The sequence below is a fragment of the Triticum aestivum genome, chromosome 7D (genome assembly GCF_018294505.1).
Source record: "Triticum aestivum cultivar Chinese Spring chromosome 7D, IWGSC CS RefSeq v2.1, whole genome shotgun sequence".
Classification (NCBI taxonomy): Eukaryota; Viridiplantae; Streptophyta; class Magnoliopsida; order Poales; family Poaceae; genus Triticum; species Triticum aestivum.
In genome coordinates, this window is record NC_057814.1 from 25,849,042 (window position 1) to 25,858,233 (window position 9,192).

Here is a 9,192-nt window from a genome sequence, read left to right on the forward strand (position 1 = left end):
ACAGTCTGGAGTAATCTTAACATTCACCATACTTCTGTTACTCCAAAAATTCTGAAAAAATTAGGAAAAACAAAAGATTTTTATAGAAAGACAGTGCAAAAAGTTTTAGAACCGTTTGAGGTTCCGGTAAAAAATGTAAAATCACGCACTACAGCCAAAGTTTCTGTTTTGCACCGCACAAACCAACAAGCAATCTAAACATCCTAAAGGCAAACCTTGGCACATTATTTTTATAATACAATGGAATTGTACAAGGAGATAATTATTTTTGTGAGAATATTCATGAAAAATTCTACATTTTTTCCATGAGGATGAACAAAAGTGTTCAAGGTCGACCCTCACTTCTCCAATGCATAACTTCCAATCACTTCTCTTTTGTGAAAAAAGTTTTTAAGTTCCCCTCTATATTTTTTGCTATTAAACTTTATAAAAGCACTCAACAGAAATAAATGACTCTCTAAAACTTCTGGGTTGTCTCCCTGGCAGCGCTTTCTTTAAAGCCATTAAGCTAGGCATAAAGTGCTCAAGTAATGAATCCACCAGGATCCCAAGGTAGCATTTAGTAGTGAGCACAAAGCAATATATATCAAGCAATGACGAAGTCTAACTCTCTTCCTATGCACCGGCATGTCATACAAGAACAATTCTTGCACATCAAGTAAAGGCCAATACATAGCATAAGCAGTTTCTTGCAACTTTTTCGTGTTGGAAACATAAAGAGGCGGAGACATAGTCCCTCTCTCATAATAATTGCAAGTAGGAGCAGCAAGTACATGCATATTATATTCATCAAAATCATCATGTGTAGTAGCAAAATGCAACCCATCAACATAATCCTTAATAAGAGCAAACTTCGCCGATATAGTGTAGTTTGGAGAATTCAAAAAGATAATAGGACTATCATGTGTGGGTGCAATAGCAACAATTTCATTCTTAACATAAGGAACTATAGCAAGTTCATCTCCATCAGCATAATTCATATTGGCATCTTGGCCACAAGCATAACAAGCATCAAGTTCATCAAAAAGGGATATTTCAAACGGATCAACGGGATCATAGCATTTATCATGACATTCATCCTTCGGTAAGAACGAAGGGACATTAAACAATGTATGAGTTGAAGAGTTACTCTCATTAGAAGGTGGGCACGGGTGATCAATCCGTTCTTCCTCCATTTGTTCTTCGCTCTCCTCATCATCTTTTTCATCCAATGAGCTCGCAGTTTCATCAATTTCTTCTTCCATAAACTCCTGCAAAATATTAGTCTTTTCTTGGACAGTGGAGTTATTCTCAATAAATACATCAATATCATAATTGTATTTATAATTATCATAGCAATATTTAAGGATAGCAAGATTTTCAGGTCTATAAACTGAATCATCAAAATCATCTAAGTTTTCAAATTCAATTTCATATGCACCCTAAAAGCAACAAATTCTTCTATTCGTTCCACATCATAATAATCATATATACCATTAGCATAAGAAGCCAAGGTTTTATTATCAATAAATTCACATGAAAAGGGAAGATGTGGAGCATTCATCCTAGAGCAACAAGTATAATCATATCTTAAGCATAGCTCCCGAGCATACCAATGCAACATATGAATTTGATCCCATAACAATTCCCCTTTATGAGTCAAGTGATAATCCCTAAAGTATTCACATTGATCCAACGTTACTCCCATTATATAGTTGAATGGAGTTTTCTCAGGATTATCAAAGTAGTGCATAATATCTTTTACATAACGAGCATCGAGGGTTTTAGGAGGTTCCCCATCTCCATGAGTAGCAAGTACCACTAATTTTTTTTTGCTGTTCCGTGTTCCATATCCATAACTAAAGATAGAGAATAACTTACAACAAGAAATAAAAACTACTTAGTGATAAAGCGAACAAGCACACACGAGAACATTCACCCCACGCTATTGCTCCCCGGCAACGGCGCCAGAAAAAGGTCTTGATAACCCACAAGTATAGGGGATCAATTGTAGCCTCTTTCGATAAGTAAGAGTGTTGAACCCAACGAGAAGCTAAAGATAGAACAAATATGCCCTCAAGTTCCATCGACCACCGATACAACTCTACGCACACTTGACGTTTGCTTTACCGGAAACATGTATGAAACTAGTTTGTAGGAGTGATGCTAGAACTACTTTGCAAAAATAAATCTAGAAGTACTTTGCAAGATAATAAAAGTTAGGTGTTTAGTAAAAGGGTTTGTGTCAACAAGAAAGTTATTTGTCCCTAGGCAATCTATAACAAGTACCGGTAATCATTCTTGTAATTTTATATGAGGGAGAGGCATGAGCTAACATACTTTCTCTACTTGGATCATATGCACTTATGGTTGGAACTCTAGAAAGCATCCGCAACTACTAAAGATCATTAAGGTCGTGAAACCCAACCATAGAATTAAGTATCAAGTCCTCTTTATTCCCATATGTCATACCCCACCTACTCGGTTTATGTTTATGTCACTCTCGCAACCCACCATAAGCGAACCATGAACATATTACAACACCCTACAGCGGGGGCCCCACACATTTGCGCGAGAACGGAGGGCATCGTGGGATAGCACCATAAATAAAATATACAATCATACCAACCAAGATCACGATTAACCCACAAGACAAAACGGATCTACTCAAACATCATAGGATAACCATAGATCATTGGGAAATAATATATGGAGTTGAGCACCATGTTTAAGTAGAGATTACAGCGGGGGGAAGAGGTGTTACACCGCTGCACAGAGGGGGAGAAAGTTGGTGTTGACGGTAGCAAGATTTTTGATGTAGATCGCCGTCCTGATCGTTGCCCCGGTGGCACTCCGGCACCACCGGAATCGAGGGGGGGGGGAGAGCCCCCTACTTCTTCTTCATCCTAGGCCCCCCTTAGATGGGGAGGAGAGTTCCCCCTCTGGTCCCTGGTCTCGATGGTGGCGGAGGGGCGGGAGCCCCTCCGAGATTGGATCTCCCTCTCTGTTCTCTTCTGTTTCGTGTTCCCCAGATCTGGCCGAAAACCGTTTCTTATATTCCCGGAGATCCGTAACTCCGATTGCGCTGAGATTGTAACACGATTTTTTTTCGGATATAAGCTTCCTTGCGCCTGAAGTAGATCTCCAACCGACGTTCGAGGAGGGCACAACCCACCACCGTGCGCCAGGGCCTCTGGCGCACCCTGGTGTCTTGTGGGTTGTGTGGGCCTCCGTTTGCGGTGATTCCAACTCCCAAAAATCACATATATTCCTCAATAATTCTCCGTGAAATTTTATTGCATTTGGACTTCGTTTGATATGGACACTCTGCGATACAAAAAACATGCAGAAAACAGGAAGTGGCACTGGGCACTGGATCAATAGGTTAGTTCAATAAATCATATAAAAAGTTTCCACAAACATGTGAAAGTTGAATAATATTGGCATGAGACAATAAAAAATTATAGAGACGACGGAGACGTATCACACCCAATGCTCAAGTACGATCATAGTGCCCCTTAGTTGGTGCTTTATAAGAGAAAATGGAGACTCAAATAATAATTGCATGAAGTAAATAGAAGGCCCTTCGCGGAGGGAAGTACGGATTTGTAGAGGTGCCAGAGCTCAAAGCGAAAAAGATAGAGATAAAACATTTTGGGTGGCATGCTTTTCTTGTCAACGAAAACGGTCGAGTAGTTCCCAATACTTTCCATGCTAGATATATCATAGGCAGTTCCCAAACAGAAAATAAAGTTTATTCCTTTTTCCACCATACATTCACTTTCCAGGGCTAACCGTATCCACGGGTGCCTTCCATACCAACACTTTCCAATGAATTTATTATTTGACAACATAAAGTAAATTCATTTTTCATTCCGGGACTGGGCATCCCTAATACCTTTGCCGTACTCTCGTTCAATGACAAGTGAATAAACACTCATCTTGAGAATAACACAGCTAGCATGGAAATATATCAGCCACCCCCTATTGTTTCATGAGCAGTACGAGCACACAAAAGAAAAGTTTACTTTGAAAACTAGAGATGGCACATACAAATTTGCTTAGAACGGCAAAAGAATACCGCATATAGGTAGGTATAGTGGACTCATATGGCAAAACTGGTTTAAAGGACTTTGGATGCACAAGTGTTGATCCTACTAGTGCAAGTGAAGGCTAGCAAAAGATTTAGAAGCATCCAACCAAGAAACGAAAAATCTCATAAGCGAGCATTAAGAATAATGATACGTCTCCAACGTATCTATAATTTTTTATTGTTCCATGCTATTATATTATCTGTTTTGGATGTTTAATGGGCTTTAATATACCTTTTTATATTATTTTTGGGACTAACCTATTAACCGAAGGCCCAGTGCAAATTCCTGTTTTTTGCCTACTTCAGTGTTTCGTAGAAAAGGAATGTCAAACGGAATGAAACCTTCGCGAGGATCTTTTTTGGAATAAACGCAATCGAGGAGAATTGGAGTGGAGGTTAAGGAAGCCACGAGGCGGCCACGAGGTAGGAGGGCGCGCCCCCACCCTCGTGGGCCCCTCGCAGCTCCACCGACCTACTTCTTTCGCCTATATATACTCTTATACCCTGAAACCATCGGGGAGAGCCACGGAACACCTTTTCCACCGCTGCAACCTTCTGTACCTGTGAGATCCCATCTTGGGGCCTTTTCCGGCGCTCCGCCGGAGGGGGATTCGATCATGGAGGGCTTCTACATCAACACCATAGCCTCTCCGATGATGTGTGAGTAGTTTACCACAAACCTTCGGGTCCATAGTTATTAGCTAGATGTCTTCTTCTCTCTCTTGGGATCTCAATACAAAGTTCTCCTCGATCTTCTTGGAGATCTATTCGATGTAATTCTTTTTGCGGTGTGTTTGTCGAGATCCAATGAATTGTGGGTTTATGATCAAGATTATCTATGAACAATATTTGATTCTTCTCCGAATTCTTATATGCATGATTTAATATCTCTGCAAGTCTCTTCGAATTATCAGTTTGGTTTGGCCTACTAGCTTGATATTTCTTGCAATGGGAGAAGTGCTTAGCTTTGGGTTCAATCTTGCGGTGTCCTTTCCCAGTGACAGCAAGGGCAGCAAGGCACGTATTTTATTGTTGCCATCGAGGATAAAAAGATGGGGTTTATATCATATTGCTTGAGTTTATCCCTCTACATTATGTCATCTTGCCTAATGCGTTACTCTGTTCTTATGAACTTAATACTCTAGATGCATGCTGTATAGCGGTCGATGTGTGGAGTAATAGTAGTAGATGTAGAATCGTTTCGGTCTACTTGTCACGGACATGATGCCTATGTTCATGATCATGCCTAGATATTCTCATAACTATGCGCTTTTCTATCAATTGCCCGACCGTAATTTGTTCACCCACCGTAATATATGCTATCTCGAGAGAAGCCACTAGTGAAACCTATGGCCCCCGGGTCTATTTTACATTATATTAGTTTCCCGTCAACTAGCTATTTCTGTCGTCGTTTATTTTGCAATCTTTACTTTCCAATCTATACAACAAAAATACCGAAAATATTTATCTTATTATCTTTATCAGATCTCAGTTTTGCAAGTGGTCGTGAAGGGATTGACAACCCCTTTATCGCGTTGGTTGCAAGGTTCTTGATTGTTTGTGCAGGTACTAGGCGATTTGCGTGTAGTCTCCTACTTGATTGATACCTTGGTTCTAAAAAACTGGGGGAAATACTTACGCTACTTTGCTGCATCACCCTTTCCTCTTCAAGGGAAAACCAACGCATGCTCAAGAGGTAGCACATAACTAACACCGAATAATGCACCACAATTAGGATGTAATTTCATTGCATCACTATTGACTTTCGTGCTTGCATAGGGAATCACAAACCTTAACACCAATATTCTTACTAAAGCAAAATTACTCATCAATATGACTCACATATTATATCATCATATCGCAAAACTATTACAAGGAATCAAGTTTATTTTTTCCAATGATCTTCATGAAAGCTTTTATTATATCCCTCTTGAATATCTATCACTTTGAGACTAGTTTCATATGTTTCTTTTGATAGCTCAAACAAATCTAAGTGAAGAACATGAGCATAAAAATTTTCTTCTCTCAAAATAATTTAAGTGAAGCAAAAGAGACTTTCTTAAAAAATTTACTAACTCTCAAATAAATCTAAGTGAAGCATGAGAGCATTTCTTCAAAAATAATAAAGCACACCGTGCTCAAAAAGATATAAGTGAAGCACTAGAGCAATTCCATAGCTCATAAAGATTTAACTGAAGCATAGAAAGCAATTCTAACAAGTCATAGCATAATTTTGGCTCTCTCAAATAGGTGTGTACAACAAGGATAGATGACTAAAAATAAAAAGCAAAACAATCAAAGACTCATATCAGACAAGACGCTCCAAGCAAAACTCATGATATGTAACGAATAAAAATATAGCTCCAAGTAAAATACCGATGGTCGTTAGAAGAAAGAGGGGATGCCGCTCGGGCATCCCCAAGCTTAGTTGCTTGCTTCTCTTTTAGATAATATCTTGGGATTCCATGGGCATCCCCAAGCTTAGGCTCTTCTTACTCCTTATTTCTTCATACATCGTGATCTCACCCAAAACATGAAAACTTCAATCACACAAAACTCAACAAAACCTTCGTGAGATCCGTTAGTATAAGAAAGCAAATCACTACTATAAGTACGGTTGCAAACCCATTCATATTTTATTTTTGCATTATATCTACTGTATTCCAACTTTTCTATGGCTCAAACCCCCCAAAAGAGTCCATAGATAAAACAAAATAAGCACACAATGCAAAGAAAACAGAATCTGTCAAAAATAGAACAGTCTGTAGCAATCTGAATATTTCGAATACTTCTCTAACACCAAAAATTCAGAAAATTAGGACAATGGGAGAAATTTTGTATATTAATATTCTGGAACAAAAATCAGTATTTTATCGCGCCTCTGTTGTAAATGAGAATTATTTTCGTGAGGGGAGAAGTTTCTGTTTTTCTGCAAGATCAAATCAACTATCGCCCAACATGATCCCAAAGGCTTTGGTTGGCAAAAACACTAATTAAAACACAAAAAATACAATCATAACAGTAGCATAATGGTGCAAACACTCAAGAATAGAAATAAAAAGACTAAAATAAATTGTATTCATTGGGTTGCCTCCTAACAAGCGCTATCGTTTTGCGCCCCTAGCTAGGCACAATGCAAAGATCTAAGTATTGTCACTTTATTTCTAGATCCATAGGATGCCCTCAGGATTGATTCATATGGTGGCTTAATTCTTGTTCTAGGGAAGTGTTCAATGCCCTTACTTAGTGGAAATTGAAATTTAACATTGCCTTCTTTCATATCAATCACGACACCAAGAGTACATTAAATCGGTCTACCAAGAATAATTGGACAAGAAAGATTGCAATCAATATCAAGAACAATAAAATCTATGGGCACATAATTCCTATTTGCAAGAACAAGAACATCATTAATTCTTCCCATAGGCTTTTTAATAGTAGAATCCGCCAAGTGCAAATTTAAAGAACATTCTTCAATATCGGTAAGACCAAGCACATCACATAAAGATTTTGGAATTGTAGAAACACTAGCACCCAAGTCACATAAAGCAAAACACTCATAATTTTTAATCTTGACTTTGATAGTAGGTTCCCATTCATCATGTAATTTCCTAGGAATTGAAATCTCTAATTCCAACTTTTTAATCCATGGGGTGAATTTATCATGGATTGCAACAAAGAAATACGATCAATCAAAGAACAATTATCATAATTAATATCTTTTTAATCCAAAAGAGTGGGCACATCACTAGTTAAAGTTTTGACCTCTTCAAACCCACTTTTATCAATTTTCTCAACAAGATTTTCACCCTCCGAATTATCGGGATGCCTTATAGCTAAAGTTGACTCTTCTTCCATCCCTTTTTCATCAATCTTAATTTTACTAAACAAAGAATCAATATAAGAAACACCAATCATTTTAAGATCTTCATCATTTTTATGAAAGCAATCACTAGAAAACGCCTTTTCTCAAAATACTCTTCTAGCTCTAAGCATAGCGGTTCTTTTCTTACTTTCATCCATAGAAACATATAAAGCTTTAATTGATTCTTCTACCTTAGGCACAAAAAGTTTCATCTTGAGGCTTTCTACATCATGAGAAATTCTATCAATGCTTCTAGACATATCATCAATCTTACTCAACTTTTCTTCTATCGTAGTACTAAAATTCTTTTGAGCATTGCTAAATTCTTTAATATTATTCTCAAGATCAGATGTGTTCCTATTATTATTATAAGAAGGATTTGAAGGAAATATGCCCCAGAGGCAATAATAAAGTTGTTATTTTATATTTCCTTATATCATGATAAATGTTATTATTCATGCTAGAATTTTATTAACCGGAAACTTGATACATATGTGGATACATAGACAAAACACCGTGTCCCTAGTAAGCTTCTACTAGACTAGCTCGTTAATCAAAGATGGTTAAGTTTCCTAACCATAGACATGTGTTGTCATCTGATGAAGGGGTTTACCTCATTAGGAGAATGATGTGATGGACAAGACCCATCCGTTAGCTTAGCATAATGATCGTTCAGTTTTATTGCTATAGCTTTCTTCATGTCATATACATATTCCTTTGACTATGAGATTATGCAACTCCCGCATACCGGAGGAATGCCTTGTGTGCTATCAAACATCACAACGTAACTGGGTGATTATAAAGATGCTCTACAGGTATCCCCGAAGGTGTTTGTTGGGTTGGCATAGATCGAGATTAGGATTTGTCACTCTGAGTATCGGAGAGGTATCTCTGGGCCCTCTCGGTAATGCACGTCATAATAAGCCTTGCAAGCAATGTGACTAATGAGTTAGTTGCGGGATGATGCATTACGGAACGAGTAAAGAGACTTGCCGGTAACGATATTGAACTAGCTATGAAGATACCGATGATCGAATCTCGGGCAAGTAACATAGCGCTGACAAAGGGAATAACGTATGTTGTCATTACAGTACGACCGATAAAGATCTTCGTAGAATATGTGGGAACCAATATGAGCATCTAGGTTCCGCTGTTGGTTATTGACTGGAGAGGTGTCTCGGTCATGTCTACATAGTTCTCGAACCCGTAGGGTCCGCACGCTTAACGTTCGATGACGATTTTGTATTATATCAGT